This window comes from Anabrus simplex, chromosome 1, assembly GCF_040414725.1.
Source record: "Anabrus simplex isolate iqAnaSimp1 chromosome 1, ASM4041472v1, whole genome shotgun sequence".
Taxonomy (NCBI): domain Eukaryota; kingdom Metazoa; phylum Arthropoda; class Insecta; order Orthoptera; family Tettigoniidae; genus Anabrus; species Anabrus simplex.
In genome coordinates, this window is record NC_090265.1 from 660,741,867 (window position 1) to 660,767,868 (window position 26,002).

The following is a 26,002-nucleotide window of genomic DNA, read 5'->3' on the forward strand; positions in this document are numbered from 1 at the left end:
TGTTGGTTCGTTAAATTCTCCAAGGTATCTAAAGTAAGGGACCCTCAGTCTCTTGAAATCTGTCTTTGAACATAGGAATTCAGTTTCCTCGAACGATATCTGTAGTCCCACTTTTTCTGCGTTATCTTTATCGAACTGTTTTACGGCAATCCCCTCATCCTCTGTTAGTAACGCCAGTCACTTGCTAAGGTGAGGTATGATATGTAGAGGTTATCTTTGGGAAAGCCCAGTCGGATTGCCTTCCAAAACTCACATTTCTTGAGTTCTTTCTCCCATTCTTCCCTTTTTATTATTATTATTATTATTATTATTATTATTATTGAGAGAGAGTATCCAACAGATAGATGTCCCTATTAGGGAATCAAACTGATCGGTATCCTGATCAGTTCGCACAGAACAATAATTTAAGCAATGTACTTTATAGATTAAAAAAAAAAATTATTGCTGTTTTCCTAGCAAACAGGTTCGTATCCGGCATCGACGATTAGGGTTGTCTATTGGATTTTTGTCCTCTACTGTACTGAAATTTTAACATACACATGCAGCTATGTCTTGGAATACAGGTGGTATCTGATAACTGCTAGAGAGTGTTTTGGCACCTGGTCTGCTGTAACCTGGATAGTGAATTCAGGTGTTTCAATCTTCGTCAAGAAGTTTCGCGGCGAACGTAAATAATTTATACTCTATGTTTCTTTGATAAAGAAAATTCCGAAAAATCTATCATGTCTATTAATAGACTATGAACCGTGAAAGCATCGATTAAGGACAACAATTGCTCAAGGCCTGAGGCAGCGTGGATGAGAGGTGCACGAAGAAGTTCACTGCGTCTCTACCGACGACTCGGCGAGAAGAGTGGACATCATAGCCATCAATAAGAAAGAGAATAAAGGGATGGTGTTAGAGCCTGCTATTCGCTTCGAGAGGGACCTGCAACAAGCTCGGGATGAATCTGGAAATACAAGCGCCGGGCTGAGTGGCTCAGACGGTTAAGGCGCTGGCCTTCTAACCCCAACTTGTCAGGTTCGATTCTGGCTCAGTCCGGTGGTATTTGAAGGTGCTCAAATACGACAGCCTCCTGCCGGTAGATTTACTGGCACGTAAAGGAACTCTTGCGGGACTAAATTCCGGCACCGCGGCGTCTCCGAAGACCGTAAAAGAAGTTAGTGGGACGTAAAGCAAATAACATACAATACAAGCAATTTATACGCCATGTCTGTCATATCCATGAGACAAATAAAATATTCCTCTTAGTAACGGGTTTTCAGTGGCCTCCTGTTTGGATCCAGAGGTAGCCTGCCGAAGAACACAGCCACTATCCTTCAAAATTTAAAAATTCCTTTTTACGACATAGAGAAAATCTTATTACAGTTAATAAGAGATTCTCTGCAAATTATACAGTTATATTTGTACTTGAAATCCTAATCTCCTTAGGATGAATTTCCCAGAAAATTATTATTTCATTATTAACATTACATATTGTAAGTTATGTATTCCGGACCTTTATGGGCACCCTCTCTGGAGGACGGATGATTTATTTTTCAATAAATCTTACTACTACTACTATTATTACTATTTCCAATGCTACCAAGCGTAGTGGCCGCGTGTGTTAATGCGCTAAGGATTTGGAGCCATACTCTGCATTTTGTAGACGAGTGAGTTCGAACCCTATCGTCGGCTGTCCTGAAAATGGTTTCCTGTGGTTTAGCACTTTTACTTACAGGAAAAGGGCGGGATCATAGGCCACCGTCGATTCTTTCCACCTCCTTGTTCAATTTCATCTACCATCATTAATTTCACCTTCAGTAGCTTTTCAACTGAGGATGGTGTCGGGAAGGGCATCCAGACGTAAAATCATGCCATATAATTTCATTTCACTTCATCCCCGATCCCCTGTATGTGGGGGACGCAGACGAAGAGTACACCCACTCTATCGCCTGCCTGTTGTAAGAGTCGACTAAAAGGGGCGACCAAGTGTTGCTTGATTTTGGAACATGAGATTACCTGTGATTAGTACCATCACGCGAGGAACACTAAGAGTCGACTTTTCTTGCGATTAGTACCACTATGCGAGGAACACAATGGGTTTGCGTTGCCTATGAGCGGCGCCATTATATGAGAAACACCATAGGTCTGCGTTACCTGTGCGTAGTACGTTACCTGTTAGTAATACCACAATGTGAGGAACACCGTGACTCTACGTTACTTGTCATTAGTACCTCTACATGAGAAATACTATGGTTCTACTTTACTAGCAATACATTCCATTATGACGGGTTCCTTGACCCGGTTTTTGGACCCCTTGAGACAACAAGCATCATCGATTCAAGATTGAGATTAAGAAGCAGCCCTTTGGTGAGTGTACCATTATTTCAAGTTAGTTCCTGTGAAGGTGGGCCATTGCGGGTCGGATCCACTGATAGTTTTATGTTCATAATCATTGGTCATCGTCGTATTTTTGAATTCTAGCCAGCGGAATGATTTCGGAATGATTTTTTACTTTTAATATTGTGAGTTAGAGCCGCTGATTATTTTACATTCATATTAATCCATGGAAAGTGCAAGGTAGCTAAGGAAGACTGGCTGAAGGAGAAGTGCAAGGATGTCGAAGGTTGTATGGTCCTAGGAAAGGTAGATGCTGCATACAGGAAAATCAAGGAAACCTTTGGAGAAAGGAAATCTAGGTGTCTGAATATTAAGAGCTCAGATGGAAAGCCACTTCTAGAAGACAAATCAGAAAGATGGTAGGAACATATCCAACAGTTGTATTAAGGTGAAGATCTAGAAAATTTGGTTCTGGAACAAGAAGAGGCTGTTGATGTTGATGAAATGGGAGATCCAATTTTGAGGTCAGAGTTTGACAGAGCTGTAAACCACCTAAATAGGAACAAGGCACCTGGAATTGATGACATTCCCTCTGAATTACTGACTGCCTTAGGAGAAACCAGCATGGCAAGGTTATTCCATTTAGTGTGTAAAATGTATGAGACAGGAGAAGTCCCGTCCGATTTTCGGCAGAATGTTGTTATACCTATTCCCAAGAAAGCCGGTGCTGACAGGTGTGAAAACTATCGCATCATTAGTTTAGTATCTCATGACTGCAAAATTTTAACACGCATTATTTTCAGAAGAATGGAAAAACAAGTTGAAGATGAGTTGGGAGAAGATCAATTTAGCTTCAGAAGAAATGTAGGAACACGTGAAGCAATCTTGACTTTACGCCTGATCTTAGAGGATCGAATCAAGAAGGACAAGCCCACGTACATGGCGTTCGTAGATCTAGAAAAGGCATTCGAAAATGTTGATTGGACCAAGCTATTTAAGATTCTGAAGGTGATTGGGATCAGATACCGAGAACGAAGCATTATCTACAATCAGTATAAAAATCAGTCTGCAGTGATAAAAATCGAGGGCTTTGAAAAAGAAGCAGCAATCCAGAAAGGAGTGAAGCAAGGCTGCAGATTCCCCCCCCCCTCCTTTTGAATATTTACATAGAATAGGTATTAAAGGAAATCAAAGAGGAATTTGGAAAGGGAATCACAATCCAAGGAGAGGAAGTCAAAACCTTGAAATTTGCCGATGATATTGTTATTTTATCTGAGACTGCAGAAGATCTTGAAGCTGCTGAATGGTATGGACGAAGTCTTGGGTAAGGAGTACAAAATGAAAATAAATAAGTCCAAAACAAAAGTAATGGAGTGCAGTCGAACGAAGGCAGGTGATGCAGGAAATGAAGTCTTGAAGAAGATGAATATTGTTACTTGGGTAGTAAAATAACCAATGATGGCATAAGTAAGGAGGGCCTAAAATGCAGACTAGCACAAGCAAGGGAGATATTTCTTAAGAAAAGAAATTTATTCACTCCAGACATTAATATAGGAATTAGAAAGATGTTTGAAAAGACTTTCGTGTGTAGCATGGCATTGTATGGAAGCGATACATGGACGATAACTAGCTCAGAAAGAAAGAGAATAGAAACTTTCGAAATGTGGTGTTACAGAAGAATGCTGAAGGTGAGATGGATAGATCGAATCACGAATGAAGAGATAGTGAATCGAATTGGTGAGAGGAGATCGATTTGGCAAAATTTGATGAGAAGAAGAGATAGAATGATTGGACACATCTTAAGACACCCAGGACTTGTTCAGTTGGTTTTTGAAGGAAGTGTAGGTGGCAAGAACGGTAGGGGTAGACCAAGGTATGAATATGATAAGCAGATTAGAGCAGATGTAGGATGCAACAGTTACGTAGAAGTGAAAAGGTTAGCACAGAATAGGGTCTATGGACTGATGACTCAAACAACAACAACATTCATCCATTCATTTGTCATCATCAAGTTTTGAATTCTGGTTAGAGGATGAATTTCGGAATTTTAAATTGTCATTACATTTTGTACCATGTTAGGCCCCTTTAAACAACAAACATCATCCTCGAACCCGTATCAGGAAAAGGGAGTAAGGTGTAGATGTACATAACATTATTACCAATGCTATACTTGTTATTAAGCTAGTTAAGTGAATGACCAGCAGATTACAGCAGATCAACTGTACGTATTCGCAGTTCTCAAAGAGGAAAGAGCTATCAAGGTGTCTTTATCAGCCTGTTAAACACTTAGGTTTATATTGAGACTAAGACTCATTGACGGCCAGAAATGTAAATATTTTGTAGGAATCCATGAGAGATATGTATAAGCGGAGAGCAGAAGGTCAATCACCACACTTTCCTCGAGAGCAATCCACGTATTTTTAGTGTGCGAGTTCATGCTCCAGTAAATAAGCTCTGAGGAAGACGGTCATAAATATTTTCGTTAAGTGAACTCAGTCATCTTACATCAGCTACCCAATATCAATCGATCACTGAACTCTCATTAGAAGGTTACCAAGATACTTCTAACAGCAAAATATCAACGTCATCTGCTAATTCTGGGATGTTGAGGTTATCACGATGACTTACAAATATCTTACCTCCTGTTCGATAAACAAGTGAACTTGTTATGTTTTTGTGGGGTCAGTGGAGAACACAGACATTTAGGTGCCGTCTTATGGTCGGATGACATTCTTGCCTTCACACTTGGGTACTAGTAAAAATTCTACCCAAAGACACTTGAATTCGAACCCAGAACACTTTAGATGAAAATCAACTGACAAGATTGATTTGTCAGCGGCCTCTTTTCCAACCACCACAGACAAGGCTTTAATGATAATAATAATAATAATAATAATAATAATAATAATAATAATAATAATAATAATAATAATAATAATAATAATGTCTGTCTGTCTGTTAGGTCATCAGCCCAGAGGCTGGTTGGATCCTCAAATAGCACCACCAAAGGTTATGCGGTTATAAGGAAACCGCAAAAACCAATGGCAGCACCAAAATGAGGCGTACTAGGCAAGACGAGGAGTGAGGTAGTTTGCCATTGCTTTCCTCACTGGGTCAGAAAGTGCTATTGCAGCACGACTGACCCTATGAGCAACACCTTTCATAACACTCAGATGCACTAGTCGTGCTCTGAATGTCATTACTCAGCACTACCCATACCCCAGCAGCTTCCATATTTGTCACAGCCATGGATGAGACTGGGACTTCGGTGGAAGCTACACTTTACTCTGGCCTGTGCCAAGAGATGGATACAAAAGTACTGTATCCATCAAGAAATGGCAGCTGGCATAATAATAATAATAATAATAATAATAATAATAATAATAATAATAATAATAATAATAATAATAATAATAATAATAATAATATGGTTCCTTGGCCAAATGGTCAGTGTCGTGGTCTTCGGTTCGGAGAGCCCCGGGTTCAATTTCCGACCTGGCCTGGGATGCTAACAGGGAGTGGTTAATTAAATTCTCTGGCTCAGATCATGGGCGGTTTCTGTTCGTCTTAATACAAATCTCTTCATCAACACACAGAAAATTACACTATAAAACTCCACAGAAACTCGCATAGTGTTTGCGTTGGGAAGGGCATCCTAGTGTAGAACTGGGGTACCGACCGTATGCAATTGGGAAAGAACAACAATAATATTTAATTTATTTTATATGGCGTGGCTCAGGCCATGAAGCCTGTCCTTATGCCAAATGTGCTACTATGTACAAACTACAGTGTCTCACGGTTGTTAATGATATATGATTAAGAAATAAAAGAAACATGTTATTTATTCGGGGCGTCGACCTAGGAAGATCTAAGAAGATTATGAAATTAAATAATAATTTTAAACGTAAGATAAATTTCTGTAAGTTACTACAAGGTAATATTACTTTTATATACTCATTTCTTAAGTCTATGTACCATTTACTACATACTCGTTGGCTGAACGGTCAGCGTACTGGCCTTTGGTTCAGAGAGTCCTGGGTTCGATTCCCGGCCGGGTCGGGGATTTTAAACTTAATTGGTTAATTCCACTGGCACGGGGGCTGGGTGTATGTGTAGTCTTCATCATCATTCCATCCTCATCACGACGCGCAGGTCGCCTACGGGAGTCAAATAGAAAGACCTGCACCTGGCAAGCCGAACCCTTCCTGGGATATCCCGGCACTAAAAGCCATACGCCATTTCATTTCATTTACTACATCTCTTTTTTAATATATTTCGACTACGTATGTTTCTAATTACAGCTGGAAGGGGATTTCAAGAGCGTAGGATTTCAGATATGAATGCACTGTCGTAACTTGTCGTGCTGTAAATAGGGAAGCTCAGCAAGGAAGAGTTTTCTAACCTTGTAGAAATTCTGGTTGGGGATGATAAGTATACTCTTAAGCAGGCAAACCTATACACTGAGGGTGGATGTAACCTCACTCTTTCTCCCCTGTTAATGCTGAATGTAGTTATTTATAGTTATTTTCTGACTGTTGGGTTCGCTAACCATACAGTTTAGGGACCCTACTTTCCGATACGGCGTCTCACAGTTACTGTAAAGCTGGCACTTTGGCACTGTACAGTCATGGTTTTTGCCAGAATTACGTATTGCTACTGCAATATTGTTAAAGTCAATAATGACATATTTTCGGTTATAATTAAAGCATATTTTCTTTTTCTGTGGGATTGTAAATTGGTCTGGGTAATACTAGGTGAGTAGAATTATGGCATATTAATATATAACATAGTTTGTGAAATGGCGAATACAGCGTTTTATTAATTACGGTCTTATTTCGTTCAATACTTATGTATAGAATTCGATTAGGATGTCTAAGAAGCAAGAAAAATCTGTAAGAACTCCTCCGAAAAAGAAAGCAACGTTACGTCCTTTGCAAAAATAAGGTCAAAAGATTATTATACATTGCTACGAGGAACTGAAAAACGAAGACGATGAATAAGGTATCATTCGTAGTGATACGGACCTTATGACAAGAATTTCAAAATTAACTGGGGGAAGTATTTATTTTAATGTTGTTTCTATAAGTTTCTGACATAATGACAATCAGTTGAAATGGAAGAATACTGGTTGTTGATGATAAGTATATTTATGGTACGTTCTCAGGAATCTTGGTGTGTCTACCGAGGATGATGTGGACAAGCGAGACCGAGTGAAGGTTTCTTCTCTCTGCCAAATACCCGCCACGGCAGCTGCTCAAGGCAGGATGACGTATGGCAGTACCTGGGCATATTTCATATAAAATGGACGCTGAAGTTTAGCACTAATTGTGTTGTATATTACGTAACTATAATCGAGGATGGGGAGAAGTAAGTTCTGAAGAGGTAACATCCTCTATTTAGTAGAAGGAGATCCCGTAAGACTTTTAAGGGAATGTTCGTGGTGTGTTCTGTCCAGTTGAAGTGCTTAACAAAAATGAGACCAAGGTTCTTTGCAGTTCCGTTTATTTTTATTGGTGTTGAGTGGAATAGAATTGTAACACTTTCCAGTTTTGTATGAATATTTTTGGATCTTGTTATGATTGCTTGCGATTTGAATGGTTTGACTTTAAGATAATTATTTTTGTTAGTTCAGTCTTGTATGTTTTACAGGTCATGATTATGTTGTTAATGTCCTAGTTGGATGTCTTCCGGGTGTATTTATAAGTTTTTAAAATCTTCTGGTTAGTTTTTTAAATTGAGCGAAAAGAGCAGCGGCGCTAGAACACTGTCTTGAACTACTCCAAATTCCGTTTGTGTCAGAGTGATACTTTCGTCCCTGCTGACACGCACTGCTGCCGCCCAATTAAATACGAGTGCATCCACGTCCATGTGCTTGAAGAAAATGTTAGTGCTTTTAGTTTAGCTAATAATATTTCCCAGGCCACACAGCCAAATGCTTTACTTAGATTAAAAGTACAAGGATTTTTATTTGTCCATTGCCCATTAATACTTGAATGGCATTTGTAACTTTTAGAATATGCTTTGTATGACCACGACGCCATGAAACAAGATGGAAATACAAGTCTCGTGATGGAGTTCCCCTCCGTGCTGAAGAGTGCTTCGTTAAGTGCCACACAAAGAGTACTGAAGTCTGTTAGCCGCCCCTAGTGTGTTTCTTTAACAATACATTGAGTAGTAGCTTTTGCTCTAACTTTATTGAAAAAATAATTTTGGGAAAACTGCGTGTGTTTCAATTTGTTACTGAAAGTGATTAATAAATATTACATAAGGACTATAATGTGCCCTTCATTAAATTGTAGTCAAATTTCGCCATGTGCAAGGGAATTTGAACCCGCTGAGGAAATAGCGTTACTACCTGAAAAGGATAATGAATGCTGCAACGTAGAGTCATCGAAATTTCGTATTCACTTTCTCCTTAATTTGATTTAATAAACAATGAAATAATATCTTAATTTCTAGGGAGTTTTAAGAGAAATGCTAACGACTAATAGAGAGTACGTTTTCTCCAAGCCGAATATATTTTCATTATTATAGTCTCATAAAAATTCAGAAAAGCGATATGTAAGAAGGCCGATATTTGAATCCTTATCGCACTCCATTCACATACAGTGTAATGTCAGCTACAAGAAGGGAAATCCAGAAAATAAACAATGGAACTCTCACAAATACCCCGGATTTTACCATCATCGCTTAAGTAAACGCAGTACTTATAATATGTATTTTATTTCAAACGAAACGAAACTAAACCAAACCCCATGGCCGAACAGACCCGAAGGGCCATGGCCTGCCAAGCGACCACTGCTCAGCCCGAAGGCCTGCAGGTTACGAGGTGTCGTGTGGTCGGCACGAAGAATCCTCTCAGCCGTTATTCTTGGCCGCCATTTCACCGTCAGATAGCTCCTTAATTGTAATCACGTAGGGTGAGTAGACTTCGAACCAGCCCTCAGATCTAGGTAAAAATCCCTGTCCTGTCCGGGAATCGAAACAGGGACCTCCAGGTAAACCGCAGGGACGCTCCCCCTACACAGCGGGGCCGGAGGTATTTTAGTTCAGACTGATAATATTGTTCAGATTGTGATTTGTGCATGATTTTTTTTAGGTGGTGAGGGTGTCAGATATTCAGGTACACTAGTGTCCACAAGTTAAGCATAAGTTACGAGTAAGCAGGGCAATAGGAAATAGACCGCAAATCGCACTACGTATGCACCTACCAACCTTACGTGTTCGTTCTGTATAGGAAAGGAGTGTTCCCTGCTTTGACTAGCGGCGTAACTGCAAGGTAAACACAGCCAGAGGCTGCGCCCCATATTCCCTCAGTCGTGTTTGCCCTTTTATAGAGTGAGGAGTGTAGCCTCGTGGTGAACGTGACAACATAATGGCACAACGACACCATTTGGACCCCGTTTTGCAGGGTAGAATACTCGGCCGCTTGGAAGCAGGCCATACACAGACCGAAGTCGCCGTATTCTTGGATGTGCCACAAAGTGTCATTTCCAGGCTTTGGAGACGATTTCGAGACACAGGAGATGTTAATCGTAGGCCAGTACCAGGTCGACCAAGGGTAACCATCCCGCAGCAGGACCGATATCTCGTCTTAACCGCCCGACGAAATCGGAGTGCACCTGCAAGACAATTGTCGACGGTGCTTGAAGCCGTCTCAGGGGTTGTCGTTTCCCGGAAAACTGTGTACCAGAGGCTCAGAACAGCAGGGCTATTTGCCCGACGTCCAGCGGTGTGCGTCCCGCTCATTCCAGCACAGAGACAGACCCGTTTTTCTGTGGAGCCGTCAACATCGAAACTGGACCATGAATGAATGGAGGCATGTGCTCTTCACAGATGAATCCCGCTACAGTTTGCAGAACGATTCCCATCGCACATTAATCTGGAGAGAACCGAGTAGCCGATACAACCACAAGAACATCGTGGAACAGGACCAGTATGGTGGTGGTGGCGTCATGGTGTGGGGCGGCATCATGTTGAATGGCCGGACGGACCTTCACATCTTCATGGGTGGTCCGAGGAACACTGTTAATGCTCAGTGATACAAGGATAAGGTGCTGAGACCACATGTTCGACTCTTCAGAGGTGCGACTGGTCCAGACTTCCTCTTAATGGACGATAATGCCCGACCGCGAAACGCTGCTCTGGCTGGGGAAGAAATTCATCGTATGGACTGCCCAGCGAGGTCTGCGGATCTGAATCCTATAGAACATGCCTGGATTGCACTGGGGAAGCGAATTGCATCCCGTCAGCCTCCACGAAGGACCCTCCAAGACCTTCGTATGGCCCTTTCGGAGGAATGGGATCGACTGCCACAAGAGCTCTGGGACCATGTGATAGAGAGCATGCCAAGTCGCTGCGAAGCATGTTTGGCCGTGAGGATTAACCATACATCCTATTAACAGCATATTTTGTTGCGGAAGGCGTTGCCAAGTTTTGTTAGTTGTTGTCTAAGGTCTACCTTAGCTATCAGAATATTTCTGACACTTTTTTTTGGACAAGTTGTGTGACATATGGTGTGTGAGTCAGCTTTCGTTTGTTCAGCAATCCGTCTGACATTCCTATTAGGCGGTATGGCCTCGTTTAGTGATTATGCTTAATTTTTGGACACTAATATAAGTGATGTACTATAGTTAAGTTACCATTCTTTCATGTATTTGGAATTAGTTTGGAGATAACAGGGCAATATTAATTATGGGAAAACCTATAGGAATTTTCCGTAGCCCGTGGGGTATTTCTTGTTTTCTTCTTTTGTTAGTAAACGTCGCGTTTACACATTGAAGGTTTTCGGCAGTGGAAGCGCCAGCCTGAATAGGATTTCATTTTTGGTAGTTTCTAGCTCGACCACTTCCTATTGAATAAAGTTATTCCTAGAAAATAATTCTTTGATGGAAAATTTTACTTTGAATTAATTTACAACTCCTCTGTAACTTACTCTTGAGTGGCTCAGACGGTTGAGTGTCTGGACTTCTGACCTTAACTTGGCAGGTTCGATCCTGGCTCAGTCCGGTGGTATTTGAAGGTGCCCGTGTGGGTTTACTGGCACGTAAAAGAACTCCTGCGGGACAAAATTCCGGCACCTAGGCGCTCCGGAAAACGTAAAAATAGTTAATGGGGGCATAAAGCAAATAATATTACGAAACATACACACCATAAAATTTATCAGAACTGTATAAAACTGTTCAAATTAATTATCAACCTGTTTACTAAAACATTTTCAAGTAACATTAAAGTTGTTTGATTGAATATGGATGTCACTTTTAACGGTGACGTCATAAATCATTTTCCTTTATTTGATCAGTTTACCATACATTTGCGATTTAAACAATTGACGTTTGTCCAGATATTGACATTCCATGTGTGCGCATATTGTATGAAGTCAATGAAAACCTCGTTGACCGCGACTCCATTTCCATCGTAATTGCTCTTTCCCCCCAGTAGTCTCCCCCTTTCTAAAGCACCAACTAGCACAGTGAAAAGTTTTTGTCCTGGATTAAGTTTGGCTTATTTTGTTCACTGCACCTGGCATCGTGATAGGGTGATAGACATAAAGCTGAAAATTACAGACCAGTCTGTTTGACATGCATTGTATGTAAGCTTTGGGAAAGCATTCTTTCTGATTATATTAGACACGATTGCGAAATTAATAACTGGTTTCACAGAAGGCAGTTTGGGTTTAGGAAAGGTTATTCGACTGAAGCTCAGCTTGTAGGATTTCAGCAAGATATAGCAGATATCATGGGTTCAGGAGGCCAAATGGGCTGTATTGCGATTGACCTATCTAAGGCATTTGATAGGGTAGATCACGGAAGACTACTGGCAAAAATGATTGCTGTTGGACTAGAAAAAAGAGTGACTGAATGGGTGGCTATATTTCTATAAAATAGAACTCAGAGAATTAGAGTAGGCGAAGCTTTATCTGACCCTGTAATAGTTAAGAGGGGAATTCCTCAAGGCAGTATTATTGGACCTTTGTTTTCTTATATATATCAATGATATGTGTAAAGAAGTGGAATCACTGTTTGCAGATGATGTTATTCTGTACAGAGTAATAAATAAGTTACAAGATTGTGAGCGGCTGCAGGGTGACCTCGATAGTGTTGTGAGATGGACTGTGGACAATGGTATGATAAACGGGGTTAAAAGTCAGGTTGTGAGTTTCACTAATAGTAAAAATCCTCTCAGTTTTAATTACTGCGTTGATGGGGTGAAAGTTCCTTTTGGGGATCATTGTAAGTACCTAGGTGTTAATATGAGGAAAGACCTTCATTGGGGTAATCACATAAATATGATTGTTAATGAAGGGTACAGATCTCTCCACATGGTTATGAGGGTATTTAGGGGTTGTAGTAAGGATGTAAAGGAGAGGGCATATAAGTCTTTGGTAAGACCCCTACTAGAATATGGTTCCAGTGTATGGGTCCCTCACCAGGATTACTTGATTCAAGAACTGGAAAAAATCCAAAGAAAAGCAGCTCGATTTGTTCTGGGAGATTTCCGACAAAAGAATAGCGTTGCAAAGTTTGGGCTGGGAATATTTGGGAGAAAGGAGACGAGCTGCTCGATTAAATGGTATGTTCCGAGCTGTCAGAGGAGAGATGGCGTGGGAGGACATTAGTAGACGAATGTTTGAGTGGTGTCTTTAAAAGTAGGAAAGATCACAATATGAAGATAACGTTGGAATTCAAGAGGAAAAATTGGGGCAAATATTCGTTTATAGGAAGAGGAGTTAGGGATTGGAATAACTTACCAAGGGAAATGTTCAATTATTTTCCAATTTCTTTGCGCTCACTTAAGAAAAGGCTAGGAGAACAACAGATAGGGAATCTGCCACCTGGGCGACTGCCCTAAATGCAGATCAATAGTGATTGATATTGATTGATTGATCGTTTTCCTCCATGCACTTGATAGAGTTTATGGAAACACTGAAAGAGAAATGAATTATTCCAAACCGGCCTTATCCATCTAGTGGTTGGGTAACAGGTCAGTAAAACAGTTCAAAGAGATGTAAAGGGAGACCAAGACGACGGTGGTTAGACTCAGTTACTAACGATTTAAAGATGATAGGTATAGAAATAAACTAGGCCACAGCACTAGGTGCAAATAGAGGATTGTGGCGACATTTATTAATTTTCTTCTAGTGCCTTTACATCGCACCGACACACACAGGTCTTATGGCGACGATGGAATAGAAAATGCTTAGGAGTTGGAAGGAAGCGGCTGTGGCCTTAGATAAGGCACAGCCCCAGAATTTGCTTGGTGTGGAAATGGGAAACATCCGCCTGTGTGGTGTAGTGGTTAGTGTGATTAGCTGCCACCCCCGAAAACCCGGGTACGATTCCCGGCTCTGATACGAAATTTGAAAAGTGGTACGAGGGCTGGAACGGGGTCCACTCAGCCTCGGGAGGTCAACTGAGTAGAGGTGGGTTCGATTCCCACCTCAGCCATCCTGGAAGTGGTTTCCCGTGGTTTCCGACTTCCCCTCCAGTCAAATGCCGGGATGGTACCTAACTTCAGGCCACTACCGCTTTCTTCTCTCTTTCTTGTCTATCCCTTCCAATCTTCCCAACCTCCGCAAGGCCCCTGTTCAGCATAGCAGGCGAGGCCGCCTGGGTGACGTACTGGTCATCCTCTCCAGTTGTATCCCCCGAAGCTCCAGGACACTGCCCTTGAGGCGGAAGAGGTGGGATCTCTCGCTGAATCCGAGGGAAAAACCGACCCCGGAGGGTAAATAGATAAAGAAGAAGAAAATGGAAAACCATGGAAAACCATTTTCAGGGTTGTCGACAGTGGGATTCGAGCCCACTATCTCGCGAATGCAAGCTCCCAGCCGCGCGCCCCTAACTGCACAGCCAACTCGCCCGGTCATTTAGTAAATTCACAGAGGCTTGCAGACTGAACTCTAAAAGGCATGGAGGTCTATAATAATGAGGTATGTATGTATGTACGTATGTATGTATGTAACTTATGTGTTGAAAGAAAAAAACCGAAGGTCTTGATGTAATGTAAAGGACATATATGGTAGTGATTTTTATTGCAAGTGGTAAACGGAAATTATATTATCAACCTCTTGCTACATGAATGTAGGTTAGCAGGTAAACTCTTTCGTTAGCTTTAATTTAAAACATAAAAGTACAAATCATCTTCGTCTTCCACAGCTTTTCCCACTACCTGTGGGGTCGCGGGTGCGTACTGCTTCGCACATGTGGATTTGGCCCTGTTTTATGGCTAACCCTACGTAGAGGGATGTAATCACTATTACGTGTTCCTGTGATGGTTGGTAGTGCAGTACACTGTCTGCTTTTCTTTCTTTTTTTTTTTTTTTTTTGCTACTTGCTTTACAATCACCCGTTGTACATTATTGTTATTACGTGTCAATACGGACCAATTAAGGACCGATATGATCAAGTTTGTCGACTATGTTAGAGTTCAACTCTTCATAGGAAATTAATCACGGAAAGCTCAGGAATAGAACGTACCAGCATGCCACATGAAATATTCAAAATACTCTCCGTTAGCATCAGCCCGCCGTCGCATTGAATACAGGATGTGCTGATGATTTTTTATTTTATAATAACTTTATTGTCTATCCGTTCCAATCTTCCCAACCTCCGCAAGGCCCCTGTTCAGCATAGCAGGCGAGGCCGCCTGGGTGACTTACTGGTCATCCTCTCCAGTTGTATCCCCCGAAGCTCCAGGACACTGCCCTTGAGGCGGTAGAGGTGGGATCCCTCGCTGAATCCGAGGGAAAAACTGACCCCGGAGGGTAAATAGATAAAGAAGAAGAAGAAGAAGAAAATGGAAAACCATGGAAAACTATTTTCAGGGTTGTCGACAGTGGGATTCGAGCCCACTATCTCGCGGATGCTAGCTCTCAGCCGCGCGCCCCTAACCGCACAGCCAACTTGTCCGGTCATTTAATAAATTCACAGATGCTTTCACGGCCCGTACTTGTAGGCATGATATAGGCTTTTGGGTTTATGCCGTGTCAAGAAAATAAGGTCAAAATTCCTTACGTTTCGCAGAGAATTTGCTCTGCGTTTTCAGAAGAAAATCTCGACTGTTTACAAGGAATAGTTCTCCAAGAATGAAGTTTGAATTTGGATTTAATAAAAGAAGTGGAAGTTGTACGTTCATTCGCCACCAGATGGATCCCCGTACGCGGTGCAGTGCCAGCATTCGAAGCGGAAGCTGACGGAACCAACAGAATCAGTCTGAGAGAGTGTAACACATACCAGGTGCACATGCATATGAAAGTATGACATTAATAGCCTGGAATTAAACATTTGGTGATGAGGAATGTAGGAATTTGGAAAACACGGAAACGAAGTAACAATAGTGAAGCGGCATCGAAGGGAACTACCTACGTAAATTCTTAATGACCGACAACCACGTTTTACTTGATTACCAGTGTCCTTGTTGAAATTGTTAGGATTTCTACGTATTTCCACAGCTTTCCGGACTTGGACCTGTAGTGTCTAGCGTGGGTAATAGCTCGAGCATCTTAAAACGTGACATAATGACCCGAAGGTAGGACGTGCTCAACTATCGCTGATTTTTCTGGCTGATTGAGACGAATATTTCGTCCATGTCTTTTGATACGAGTACGAATGGACCGGCATGTTTGCCCATTGTATACCTTGCCTTTATTATTCGCTGCAACTTTGATAGGCAAACACAAGCTTTTGTGGAGCATTCACTACACAAGGACAACTCGAGAGTTATGACAGTTCTTAAGATGCATTGTGCTTTCTCGCAGAACCGTGGTTGGGAATCGCTGGTCTGTAATTTGAGGTCTTTCCACGACTCAAACAGTTGTTCATTATTAACCAACAATATTGCAGGTTAATCAGATGTATGAGGAGTGGTTCCAGGGTGGGGAGTGATATATTTATGCTCTGTAATTCCGGGATATATCACAGGCGTGCTATTGTGTTTTATGGTTTTAAACAGCGAATAACTTGATTGTCTAATCAGGAAACATTGAATTACTCAGAGACAGATCTGTTTCGAACAGAGACGATGCTCCGTGATGAGCTGTCAAGGAATGTACGATTGATGTTGCTATTCTGATCGTTTTTCCTCCCATATTTGTATGGAAAACAAGAGATCGTGACCTGCGTCCAGCACGAGCTAGCCAATAAAATATTTAACCTGGACGTATTGTTCAAATACACTCAATGATGACAAACAGAACAACAGCGTTGCCCTCTGTAGTGTTTTTAAATGGAGCCATTAAAAACATTCTACTGTACTGCAAATCCACTTGTTATTTTTGTAAACCAGAGTAGAGAGGAGATAAAGTTAAACACACCAACATATTTCAGTAAAAGGGAGAAACTATGAATGACGTTCACAAATACCGTACATATATAAAGATCGAGGCATGTTAAATGATGGCAGCTCGAGTTTTGTCTTGTCTTTTTTGCTGTCCAATCTCAGACAGTAAGACACCAGCCTACTTTATCCCAGGTTCTAACCTCGGTGTAAATCATTGGGAGAGGTAGTCAGATTTTTGACTGTTGGAAGATAAATATTCATTCGGCACTCCATGACACATTTGGTGTTTACCCGACAAAATTCATTAAAATGTGCGTACGGGAGGCAGTGGGTTCGAACCCCACTGTCGGCAGCCCTGAAGGTGGTTTTCTTTGGTTTCCCTTTATTACACTAGATAAATGCTGGAGTTGTACCTTAATTAAGGCCATGGCTGCTTCCTTTCCACTTCTAGTCCTTTCCTATCCCATCATCGCCGTAAGACATAAAGCCAATTGTAAAACATAAATAAATAAAAATAAATTAAAACGTAGCCCTAGATCGCTCGATAGAGATTCGTTTCTCTGCTATCTGGTAGAGTAAAAGGGAACGATGAAATTGACATGCAGGCAGCCTAAATGACGTCAAATCAAAATATCTGCGGACAATAGCTGAACTTTTCATTATCATCATGATTACTGCGATGATTTTATGTGAAGTGTGTGATTAAATTTTTCTGTTTCCCTTCTGAAGGTGATTTGCGATTATTATTATTATTATTATTATTATTATTATTATTATTATTATTATTATTATTATTATTATTATTACTGTGATTACTGTTCTAAGAGAAACATGCTTTCTGTGGAGGTGAAAGAAATCCCTGATGGTCGTAGGGGGTGGGTATTTAATTTAAAAATCGTAATATTGTATATGACATTGAATGAAATTCCTTGTCTAGACATCGGCTAAAAGTCTACTCCGGTGTTTTGAAATTCTTTATGAAAATAACTTTTCTTGTTCGGAGTTTTCACGTTGTACTATACGTATTCAGGTCTTTGAGTAACGATGGGGTAGAAAACGACCGAAAGTGGGGAATAATAGCCAGTAGCCTTTATTCAGGTACGTGAAAATCAGACACAACGGAAAGCTATCTCAGGAATGCTGACGAAAAAATTCCAACTTGCCATGTCCCGCTTGCAAGCTAGAGGTTAGATGGCCCGTAACTCGCAGCCAACTAGTTTGGTAGAAAATATATCTTCAGGATATTATAATGGTACACATTTATATAGATGCGTTAAATTATGTATGTTTGTAAGAAATGTATAACATAAATAATTGAAAGAATATTCTTCTTGTTACAGCGAAGATACGGGAACGTGTTTGACCCAGCAGAATTTAACTGCAACTGTCTCCAACATCTTACGAAGAGTGCATCCGGCGGGCACTCGAACAGGAGGAGCTACCTTTGGTTCTTCTCTTGAGTCACAGGTGAGTTTTCACATTTCTTTTGAAGATCGCATTTTTTTAAATTTAGCGCATATTGAGAAAGTCTATCTTAAATTTGTCAAGCGAATTATTTTAGTATTTTGGAAAATATTAAATGTGGCTTGCTGAGGTAGTAAGGAGGTGCTTGATTCACTCGGAGGGACGTTGGTTTGATCTCTCATCATGAAGTTGAAATATTTACAATTGGAAATTTCATTTCTGTAGAAGAATATATCCCTTAGTTTTCAGTATGAACCAAAAGCGAACACCAAGTTCATTCCTGGGATAAAAAGCCGCCAAGCAAGTGCCGTGGTTACGAATAGCAGACTCCTTTGCCTTCTCCACCTCCAGAGGCCTTCATGCCGGTCCAGAGATGGCTTTGCTTGCTAGAAAAGATTCTTTTTGTAAAATCTGAAGTAATCTCATTTCAGTTTAAACTCATTTAATTTATAATTGTTAGCTTCTTCAGTCTGACGAAACTAAAAGTTAAAAATACAAATTATAATGCTTCAAAAGAAACAAAATTATAATTTTTTCTGCAAACAAATGTGAATTAACAGAAAGGTATTATATTATAGTCGTCGTTGCGTCATTTTAGTTGCTAGAAAAGCAAAAGGAAAGCAAAATCATCACCGCACAGGCCATGAAGGCCATTGAGGGTGGGGGGAGCGTAGTTAACATAGCACAGTCCTATCAGCTCTGAGGCCCGTGTTCATATACCTCCCTTGGCGAAAGTTATTTCTTCAATTGGTGCTTTCAGGCTGCTCTTAAGCCACGTGCAGAATAAACAACACCGTCTCACAAAACCCATTTGAATTCGCCTACGAAGCGATCTGATTGACTAACTTTGACTAATTATCTTTAAAATTAGTTGTCAGTATGATCAACCCTCGTACGTTTGTACAGAATGTCCACTTCACGCTGTTTCCTACCACCCTGTACACCAGCGAACTTTCGTTCTAAGTGTTACATGTGCTGTGCGTCAGTATGTTTCTCCGACAACATAACCAAACCCCATGACGCAAGAGCCCCGAAGCGCCATGGCCTGCCAAGCGACCGCTGCTCAGCCCGAAGGCATGCAGAATACGAGGTGACGTGTGATCAGCGCGACGAATCCCCTCGGCTGTTATTGGTTTACTAGACCGGGACCGCCATCTCACCGTCAGATAGCTCCTCAATTGTAATCACGTAGGCTGAGTGGAGCTTGAACCAGCCCTCAGATTCAGGTAAAAATCCCTCACATGGCCGGGCATCGAACCCGGGCCCTCCGTGTAAGAGGCAGGCACGCTACCCCTACACCACAGGGGCGGCTCTCCGACAACATAGTCACATATTATTTTGAGGCATAACGACGATGTAATGCATTGCTTATAACCTCTGGGAAACTCCTTGCAGGAAAGGTTTAAAAGTTCATAAAACTCTGTCCGTGGCGTCCCAAGATCCTTACATTAAACAACTTCTCTCAGTAGAATATTAACGTTTCAGATGGTAAAGCACCCTGTGGATATTTTCGTCCAATACTTGGTTGAATTTCATCCGTCGGCTGGAGGTCATGTGTAAATAGGAGATCAATACGACCTGGATTACCATTTTACATGGCTCTAATTTTCCTTTCAGCGAGGGAATTTGAACTGAGTCAACTGCAAACAAAAAACTGCCGCGCTGTGTTTTTTCTGTGCGAAGTGAGCAATGAGTACTCGGGAAAACAATTAAACGTTGGCGAGAGAGCTGTGTTTGCTCTCCTAATGAGCAAAAAGCACGCAAAATAATTGTGCAATACTGTTGGGAGGGTGAAAATCTATAACCAAGGGTTTGTGAACTTTGTAGGCGACTGTGCTTCGAGGGAGACAGAGGAATTCGATCATCTGAAGTATTTATACGGTGACATCTAGGAGGAACATAGACGGATTAACCTTTGACTACACGCGTCTCTTTACTGTATGTATAGTAAGTACATGCGTGGTGTACTTCGTACACCAAGAGAATGAAGTCACAAAATCACTTAAACATTTTATCCTTAGTTTAAATCAACTGTTCTACAAGCAGAATAGTTTAGTGGGTAATAATGTGGAAACATTAAATAAAGTTGAAACATTGTTAGCAACTTGAAGAAATAGTTTTTTGCTAGTTGCTTTACGTCGCACCGATACAGATAGGTCTTATGGCGACGATGGGACAGGAAAGGCCTAGGGATGGGAAGGAAGCGGTCCTGGCTTTAATTAAGGTACATCTCCAGCATTTGCCTGGTGTGAAAATGGGAAACCACGGAAAACCATCTTCAGGGCTGGCGACAATGGGGTTCGAACCCACTATCTCCCGGATGCGAGCTCACAGCTGCGTGCTTCTAACCGTACTGCCACCTCGCCCGGTGAAGAAATAGTAATCATTATACTGAATTCTGGAATGAAACTACTCGAAAACATTGTTCATAAACGTGGAACATAGATTTCACTTATATCACTTCAGCCACATTTCAGCCCAGTCACTATGTCTTCACCACAATGTCCATTGTTGAATTTTGGACAAGTGATCACAGTAAACGTATGTTCTTCACACATTGCTCTCTTACATGCACTGCATGTCATCATTGTCACCCTGTTCTTCTGTCTGCCCCCGTTGTCGTATTTTTTTGGTACGAGGGCTGGAACGGGGTCCACTCAGCCTCGGGAGGTCAAATGAGTAGAGATGGGTTCGATTCCCACCTCAGTCATCCTGGAAGTGGTTTTCCGTGATTTTCCACTTCTCCTCCAGGCAAATGCCGGGATGGTACCTAACTTAAGGCCATGGTCGCTTCCTTCCCTCTTCTTTGTCTATTCCTTCCAGCCTTCCCATCCCTCCACAAGGCCCCTGTTCAGCATAGCAGGTGAGGCCGCCTGGGTGAGGTACTGGTCATTTTCACCAGTTGTATCCTCCGACCCAATGTATCACGCTCCAGAACACTGCCCTTGAGGTGGTAGAGGTGGAATCTCTCGCTGAGTGCGAGGGAAAACCAACCCTGGAGGGTAAACAGATTAAGAGGAGGAGGAGGAAGAAGAAGAAGACAGCATAGTTACATGAGAAACTTTATTGGTACCGAATACAGCTATGTTGGAGCTATATTTAGACATGATCACCACCAGAACTGAGACACTTCTCATGGGATCAACTTTTGTATGCCGCTTGCGAATGGAGTGTGTGACATTCGTGTTCAGCTCTTCGTCCATGTGAAAATGCTGACAGAAGTACAGGAATGTTTCGAGGTGCAAGGAAAGGTGAAAATCACAGGGAGTAACATTACAACTGTACGGTGGATGATCAAACACCTCACAGCCGAACTCCTACAGAACAGTTGCTGAGCGCCGAACCGTATGTGGGCGAGCATTGCCATGGATCAGCTCAATACCTGCACTGAGCATCGGACCGATGACCTTCGATGTTAGGCCCCTTAATACAACAATCATCATCATCATCATCATCATCATCATCATCATCATCATCATCATCAGCAGCAGCAGCAGCAGCAGCAACAGCAGCAGCACTGAGCATTCCACGCCTCTTTTCCTGAATGGATCATCGCAGTTTCCGCAGAAACTATATCACTGACCGCACCCCGCAGCCGGCGGGAGAAAGATTACGAATCGCCATTTTGAGTCACTGTTGCTGCGCTACTGACACCAGGCGGAACTTGTACGTCCGGTAAACAATTGCTACGTCATTGATCTATCGCGAATACTCAATTTCCTGGCAAAATACGTTTACTTTTCAGGAAAAGAAGTAGGAAACATTTCTGGATGGTCTACGTACTTCTTGATGCGGTTGAGAATGAAACTATTACAACTCAATTTAATTTTAATCGCTCACAAACACTTCATGAGTGCGTGCAACACCATCTCCGCAACGATGTGACTGTTTGTGAGGGAGAACTTGAAGAGCATGGTGTATGCAGCTCCAATTGAATGGAAGGAAGAACTCGTCGCTCATTTGTTTCCAGTTCCTTACTCTGTACAGCACCTGTCTGGAGTCTTCGAATGCCTACATGACAGGTCGTTTTCAGAACTTGAATTGCAGCAGAAGGCCGCGCTTTTGAACAGTTTTGCAAAGAATTACAATAATATTGAATAGTTATTTACGCAACTGCTATGGAAAGCGATATTTTACTTACCGGTTTAGTGGCTGCTGCGTACAATATTTTATTTGATAATATAGTAAATTTACTTAATTTAAATTAATTGAATTTTACGCAAATCGTCCATTTTTTATTTATACATTGACGATTTCTTATTTTGTTGTGCGTGTCTTGCTGAAAAAGAGATAAGAGGTGAGTACATGGGATTATGCTGTAAAACAAACATACACATTAATATTATTTGAAGCAGCGAACAGTCCACTATGCTACCAGAGCAGTAAACATTGTCCTCTGTTGTTGGATTAGCGAAGCTAATGTGAGCTTTGTGATACATTGTAATATATGCGATGTTTATCTGTTGGAAATGGATTAATCTATGAGCTATTTAACTTGAATGCTGGAGACATTGATGCCTTTGAGATGTGGTGTTGGCGAATAATGCTACGTGTACCCTAATGTTTCCATTATGTCCGAACTGAGCATCAATGAACGTCTATCTTCCCGCGTGAGTGAATGAGTGTTACTTCCTGTTCCTTGCCCGCATTTTCAGAAGAGGAGGAGAGAACTTAGAAAATACCATTTTGCAAAGCAAAGTCGAAGACTACGAGGAAGAACAGGAAGTATATGGTTAGATCAGGCGAAGAAGATCACTGGCCTGCCTCTTCAGATCATGTTAAGGCAAGCTGAAAACCGCTCTGGATGTAGATATCTCTTCAAGGCTGCAAAGCGGAAAGAATAGAGTTATGAGGTCTCGACGCTCAGCAATGAGCAACACGAGTAATGATGACGATGACGACGACGACGACGACGACGATGATGATGATATTCAATATGGTGATTGTGACAGATTACTTAAACGGAATGCAGAGACGCCATTCTTTTTGTAGGCATCACGGTGCTGTAATCAGGAGGAAAAACAATTCAACAAGGTTAAATTAAGTGTTTCTTACTTCATGATCTCTCTGACTATTCTTGTTTACGTAACTTTGAAGCGGAGTTCAACCAATCAGAGACGATTTCTAATAAACAATGCGTTAAAGCGCAATTTTGCATACCCTTTTGAGAAGGAAACGAAGTTATAGTATGAAATAAATTAACTTTCATTCTCAGTCACGTCAAAACGTACTTCAGTTTACAATTTACGACCTATAATGGTTTAATAAAACATATATTTTTAGCCCTCTTCTATCATCCTAAGAAATATGAGTATTGAATTTTGTCACACCCAGTATCATTGGCAGCGATGTTAAACATTTTATTTAATAAGCAGTTTGGACATAGCATATTTTTCTCCTGTAACGTCCTTGTAGTTCAAACAGGCTTAAATGAGTTGATCCCCTAACAAAGATTTATTATTAAATAGCCTTCACATTGTAGCGAAGGCTTTATTAAATCATGGTTGAAGTTGGTTGAGTGTTAGTCTGCGGAAGTTTTGTGCTGGGTGTTAAATGTTAAATCTCCTTGCCAGTGGACGGCTTAGAAGTGCTAGTAGGTATGTAGTAACTTCCACAAGAAGCATCTGCAGTTTGAAATACCATAAACAATTTACTACTCATATTCAAATCATGATCTTAACTTGGCGTGTTTTATCCCGGGCGAGGTAGCCGAGTTTGTTACGGTCGAATCTTAGTATTCCATGACATAATAGTTGTTAAACGTTAAAGACCTCTGATGTTGCACGCTACTTTGTGTTACGAATAAAACGCTGCCTGTTCTACCTATTGAGAAATGCAAGGCCAGAAGAGAGGAAGAAAAGGCGGGGCCTAGGCTACAGGACAAATGACTTAACAAACAATTCTACATTTTTAATCTTTTTCTTCTTCTTGTTCTACCGCTTTTCCAACGGCTGTGGGGTTGCGGGTGCGAACTGTGGCACACATGCGGATTTAACCCTGTTTTAAGGCCAGATGCCCTTCCCGACGCCAACTATTGCGTGTTTCCGTGGTTGTTGGTAGTCTGGTGTGTGTATGCGAGAGAAGCATTAGTTAACTGTGTTTGTACACGCGCTGGATAAAATGCCACACATCTACACTAATGAAGATTATGCAGATATGGTTTATGCCTACGGCATCTACGGTTGTAGTGCTCCTGCTGATGTCTGAAGAGGAGAGTGTTGCGACAAACACAATCACTCCGAGGCAGAAGAATTAATCAGACGCAATGAAAACCCCGATCCAGCCGAGAATCGAATCCGGGATTCTCTTAACCGAAGGCGTCAACTCTGACCATTCATCGAAGGAGTCGAACAATTTTAATTTTTGAATGCAGGCCTGTTCCAAAAATTACTTTTTCTTTTCCTTTTTTTGGATTTAGTTCCTATTTTTCTTTTCAAAACAAAAAAAGATAACAACAACAACAACAACAACAACGTAACAACGCGAAATTTGGCTGTGCGGTTAGGGGCGCGCAGCTGTGAACTTGCATCCGGGAGATAGTGAGTTCGAACCCCACTGTCGGCAGCCCTGAAGGTATTCCGTGGTTTCCCATTTTTACAGCGGGCAACTGCTGGGGCTGTACCTTAATTAAGGTCACAGCCGCTTCCTTCACACTCCTAGGCCTTTCCTATCCCATCGTCGCCAAAAGACCTATCTGTGTCGGTGCGACGTAAAGCAAATTGTAATAAAAAAGGAGACAGAAATCCCACACTTAATTTTCAATGGGTCGAACGGGCCTAGAATTCACTTCCAGGTACCTCCTAGTACAGTTAAAAGCTTACCACTAGACATTTGCTGCCCTTAATTCAGAGGTTAGCCACAACATAAAATAAGGATCAGAAGAATATAGAAGAAGTCCGGCCCCACGGTGTAGGGGGCAACGCGTCCGTCTGTCACGCGGCGCCCGAGTTCGATTCCCGATTAATATCCCTGGCCTGAGACTGGCTGTTTGTGTCGTCTTTTCCTCACATTCAACACTCTACACTTCCGCAATTACAATTACACGCAGGTTCATATCATATAGTGCAAGTAGTGGCAAAAGATTTACAGAGGTCGACGCCACAAACAAATATCATAATATTTTACAAATCTAGAAGAAAGAGGAGCCGAAGCTTATAGAAAACGGCAAAGAAGGAGAAAAGGTTAATAGAAAGACCGTTAACTAAATTGAATGGGATGCTGAACCCACACAAGCAATCCCGTGACATGACTTGCCATAAAACCTAATGGGCCAGAATGCCCGGTAACACAGCGGATAAGCCCTACTACGTTGGTGACTAAGAAGGGGAAAAAAATAAATTCCAGGAAAGTAAGTAGAAACACTGAAGCAAAAGAAAGTGAAAAGGAAAACTAGGGGCCACACTTGTACATCCTTAACCCTCTAGCGGGCGTATCTATGTATAAAGTACGCCTTCATTATTGCTCCAGGTAGAATAGTGGTAAGTTGTGTTGTCGTACATTCAAATGAGCAGCAGTAAAATAAAATAAACAGCGAGTGTGTCATCTTACCGTCTTACTAATAAAAAGTCCTCATACAGTTGTTTAACTCTTGTTTAGTTATACAGTGAATAAACCCTGTATAACCGTTTTACATTTTTCTTACATAAACGAGGTATACGCATTGTATTACTATACAGCACGTATACACTCGTTCCAAGGCGTAGGAATCTCTTCCTGCAGTTCACTGACGTATTTCGCACGTTCTCCGCCTTCATGATAGCTTCTGCTGGTTATCTACGAGCAAAACTTTCCGGAAAGTCGCGCAGTAGCACGGCATATCAAAAAGGCAATGACAACACTAAGTGAGACAGCTGGAAATTGGCTTATACTGATATCAAAATTTCTCCAGCTTGCTTGTGTAATGAACGCCAAAAAAGAAATGGAAAAGCTTAAGAAA

General features: G+C 41.5%; 1 protein-coding gene across 1 annotated transcript in view; it reads left to right on the forward strand.

The window, feature by feature from the left end:
- Window positions 1-26,002, forward strand: part of LOC136857286 (protein qui-1) — a 2,256,165-nt gene that overhangs the window by 320,785 nt on the left and 1,909,378 nt on the right. Inside the window, exon 2 of the mRNA XM_068225125.1 lies at window positions 17,943-18,069. The gene's annotated coding sequence lies outside the window, so the exon portion shown is untranslated. The remainder of the gene's footprint in view (window positions 1-17,942; window positions 18,070-26,002) is intronic.